The sequence below is a fragment of the Leptonychotes weddellii genome, chromosome 1 (assembly GCF_054177405.1).
Source record: "Leptonychotes weddellii isolate Sample4059 chromosome 1, ASM5417740v2, whole genome shotgun sequence".
NCBI lineage: Eukaryota > Metazoa > Chordata > Mammalia > Carnivora > Phocidae > Leptonychotes > Leptonychotes weddellii.
In genome coordinates, this window is record NC_138369.1 from 55,086,205 (window position 1) to 55,090,979 (window position 4,775).

General features: G+C 39.0%; 1 pseudogene; it reads left to right on the forward strand.

Annotated features, from left to right (window-relative positions):
• Positions 1-2,002: 2,002 nt before the first annotated feature.
• On the forward strand, positions 2,003-3,536 carry LOC102746840 (polyglutamylase complex subunit TTLL1 pseudogene; annotated as a pseudogene).
• The last annotated feature ends 1,239 nt before the right edge of the window (positions 3,537-4,775 follow it).

Genomic DNA, 4,775 nt, shown 5'->3' on the forward strand with positions numbered 1-4,775 from the left:
GTTCAACCGCCCCACAACCCCAGGGTAGAAATTCCTTCATCACCAATGGAGTGAATAGGAGATGATTAAAACATTATCTTTAGACTTCTTAGTTTCTTCCACTGGTTTTTTGTCTCAGTGCAATGGTGATATAAAGATTTGAAATTGAAAGGATATCTTATTTTATAGTCATATGAAAATTTATTTTGTTAACATATTTCACTTATGATATTGCTGTGGTAAATATTAAACATTTTTCTTCTAGATAAAAATTTAGAATCTTCTTTTTTCAATCAAACGAATCCAGCTGAGGTAATAACTAGAATTTCACATACATATAGACTGACTTAGAGAATACTGTCAATCAAAATCTTTTTAATTTGCCTAAAATTTTTTTAATAATTTTAATCATATAAATCTTCAGTATGTGTTAAGTTTGATCTTAAGGTATTATTTTAGTTGTTGTAGTTGATTTATTTTTAATGCTATTGTCATTAAATCTTTATGTTTCTTTTTTATAATATTTGTTAATGAGTAATCACTTCTATGTAGAGAAGCTACTTAATTTTGTCTTTTCATTTGTAAATGAACTATCTTAGTGAACTGTTTTATTAATTGCATTGGGAGGATATCTATATAAAGATCATTTGCAAATAATTTTCATTTCAGTCTTCTTGTTTCCAGTACTTATACCTATTTTCTAGAGCATTAGTTTCCTATGACTACTATAACAAATTACCACAAACATGGTGACATAAAAAAAACAATTTATTCTCTCTGGAGGCCAGAGGTCTAGAATCAGTATCAATGGGCTGAAATCAAGGTGTCAGCCTGGTTCACAGGCTCTAGGGGGAGAATCTGTTCCTGACTTCTTAAAGCTTCTGGTGGCTGCTTTGTGGCTCCATCACTCCAACCTGTGCCTCTTTCTTCACACATTGCCTTCTCCTCTTCTGTCTGTGTAATCTCCTTGTGCCTTTCTCTTATTAGGACGCTGCCATTAGGTTTAGAACTCACTCAGACAATCCAGAATGATCTCTTCATTTTAAGATTCTTTTTTTTTTTTTTTAGATTTATTTATTTATTTATTTGAGAGAGAGAGAGAATGAGAGAGAGCATATGAGAGGGGGGAGGGTCAGAGGGAGAAGCAGACTCCCTGCCGAGCAGGGAGCCCGATGCGGGACTCGATCCAGGGACTCCAGGATCATGACCTGAGCCGAAGGCAGTCGCTTAACCAACTGAGCCACCCAGGCGCCCCCATTTTAAGATTCTTAATCACGTCTGCAAACCTGCTTTTCCAAATAAGGTAGCATCTACAGGTTTTACATTTACAGAATGTATAGGACATGGATTTTTTTTTTTTCCTTTGTAGGAGAGACAGTTTAGCCTACCATATCCAGTTTGTTCATTTTATTGAAAAAGATGAAATCCAGAATAACGTTAAATAGTAATAGGGTTAGTAGTTGTACTTAGTGAGAGAGTTGGTCTACACATAGTTTGCTATTAAAAGAAGAAAAAAACATACTTTAGTCTTTATGCTTTCTTTTTAGTCATTTTTATACATTTTTCCATAAGGCATTTATTTGTCTTTAATTAAATTTTTGCATCATATTTTATTCTTTTATAATTTATCTGCTAGGCATTTATGCACTTGTTTCACATATGAAATTCACGTGGCTATAATCATATGTTTTAGTGTGTCTCTAATTTTTTTTTACAAAACCACAAAAAAGAATCATATACACATTAATGTTTAATATACTTTTATCTGTTCATATTTTGTGTCTGTGTGTTTATTTTCACATGTCAATTTATATTGTTATATCTCATGATTAACAGCTCTGTACATAGTTACACACTGCTAAAGTGTTAAAAATGAAATTGTCTTACTTTTCACTCTTAAATAATGCTACAAAAGCATCTATGTATGCTTTTATCTATGGAGCTAGCTTCTAGTTACCTACATATTTAAATACTTGATAAAAGTGTAAAATTAAGAAGTACAGCACGGCGCAGGGCGGGCCGGTACACGGGGCTGCAGGTGGTGTTCTCCTGCAGGCACCCGAGTGGGGCTGGAGGCGGGGCCGGGGCGAGGCGCGGCGCGGGGCCACCCTGCTCGGTGCTGCTAGGCGCTGCTCAGCGCTCTGAGCGCACAGGAGGAAGTAACAGGAGAACAATCTGACATCAGGTACGAACTGCAAGCAGGAGTCCCTGAAGCTGAAGCGAAATTGTCTGTGCCTGTTGGCTCCAGAAGTACCTATGGATTATGGCAGGAAAAGTGAAATGGGTCACTGATACCGAGAAGTCAGTGCTGATAAATAACTCTGAAAAGAGAGGATGGATCCAAGTGACAGAAAATGAAGATTGGAACTTTTACTGGATGAGTGTGCAAACCTTCCGAAACGTTTTTAGGGTCGAGACGGGCTATTGGCTCTCAGACAATCAAAAATAGTCAACCATTTTCCGAACCACTACGAGCTGACCCCGAAGGACCTGATGGTGAAGAATATTAAAAGATACAGGAAGGGGCTGGAGAAGGAAGGGAGTCCTCCAGCAGAAAAAGACGAAAATGGGAAATACCTCTATCTGGACTTTGTTCCGGTCACCTACATGCTGCCCGCCGACTACAACATGTTCGTGGAGGAGTTCAGGAAAATCTCCCCCAGCACCGGGATCATGAAACCTTGTGGCAAAGCCCAGGGGAAGGGCATCTTTCTGATCAACAAGCTCTCGCAGATCAAAACGTTGTCCCGGGACAGCAAGACTTCTTTGTTTGTGACTCAATCTACTAAGGAAGCCTATGTGATCTCTCTCTACATTAACAACCTGCTTGTCATTGGCGGGAGGAAGTTTGACCTGCACTTGTATGTTCTGGTCTCTACGTACCACCCGCTGCACTGTTACATGTATAAGCTCGGATTTTGCCGCTTCTGCACAGTGAAGTACACCCCGAGCACCAGTGAGCTGGACAACATGTTCGTTCACCTTACCAACGTCGCCATTCAGAAACATGGGGAAGACTACAACCACATCCACTGGGGCAAGTGGACCGTGAGCAACCTGCGGCTCTACCTGGAGAGCACCTGAGGCAAGGAGGTGACCGGCAAACTGTTCGATGAGATCCACTGTATCATCGTGCAGTCGCTGAAGGCCGTGGCGGCCGTGATGAATAACGACAAACACTGCTTCCATGCCATGGGTACAAAATCATCATCGACGACAAGCTGAAGCCCTGGCTGATTGAGGTGAATGAGCCCCCGTCTCTCACCTCCAGCACCGCCAACGACCGAATCCTTAAGTATAACCTGATCAATGACACCCTCAATATTGCGGTCCCTAATGGCGAGATTCCAGACTGTAAATGGAACAAGTCACCCCCGAAGGAACTCCTCAGCAATTGCAAAATTCTCTATGATTAAGAGCTGGTGCAGGGTGATGGGGCTGACCGAGAGCTGAGAAGTCGACAGGGCCAGTCACTGGGGCCCAAAGGGGGCCGATCACGAGACTCGGGGAGAACCGTCCTCACAACCTGGAAGTGAGCACCAGTAGGCGCAAAAGACTGCAACCCGGACCCTGTCAGATACTCACTGCACCTGGACCCATTTTGAAATTTCCTTTTTTTAGAGCTTTTTTCCCCCTTTCCTAAGCCCTGTAAATAAATAAAGGCGTTTCTTTGGAAGGTGAAAAAAAAAAGTGTAAAATTAAAAGTGGAAATCAAGAAAAGGAAATATATTATAAATTTCTTAGCCTCTACATAAAGGGATGTGATATCACTTGTAGATAGGCTATGATAAATTAAAAATGTGTACTATACACACTAAAGCAAGCACTTAAATTTTTAAAAAAGAGTTTTTGGCAATACGTCCATAAAAGATAAAATTATATCATGAAATATTCAATTAATACAGAAATTAATAGGCAGAAGATGCAGAGAAGAGAGAGACAAGATAAACAGAAAAAAATAGGAAGATGACAGACTTAAACACAACCATGTCAATAGCCACACTGAATGTAAATGGTCTAAGTACTCCATTCAATAGCTAGAGATTTTAAGATTCAATGAAAAAGCAAAAAGTAATTGTATGGATTATAAGAAACACATGTATTTTAAATACAAAGACACAAATAGGTTAAAAATGAAAGAAAAAAAGGTATGCCATCTATCACTAGATTTAGAAACCTGAAATGGCTATATTAAGTTCATACCAAATAGATTTGAACTTAAAACACAAAAAAAGAAGACAACAAGGGAAAAATAATGTTACTTCATAATAATGAAGGAATCAATTCATCAAGAGGACGTAGAAATTCCAAACACATCTGTGCCTAAAAACAGCTTTATAATACATGAATTTAAAACTGATGGAACTGTATAAGAAATAAATCCACAATTACAGTATTTCAATTCTCCACTCTTAATAATTGATAGAACAAGTGGACAGAAAAATCAGTAAGGATATGGAAAACCTGAACAACAGTATCAAGGCACTCGACCCTCTTGGCATTTATAAAACACTGCCTCCAACATTGGCAAAATACACATTCATTCCAAGCACACATGGAAGACTGACTGAGACAGACAATATTCTGGGTCATAAAACATGTCTTAATAAATATGAAAAGGTTTCCTTCCCTTATATTCTAGGACAGCGCTGACCAAACCCTACTAGTGCCTTTACACTTAGGGATATAGAGATAGGATAGGGAAAATAAGGTAATAAAGACAAAAATAAAAATGGGTTGGGGAGGAAAGAAATTTGGGAGGAGATCTGAGAGGGACCAAGTAATGAGTAGTTGTT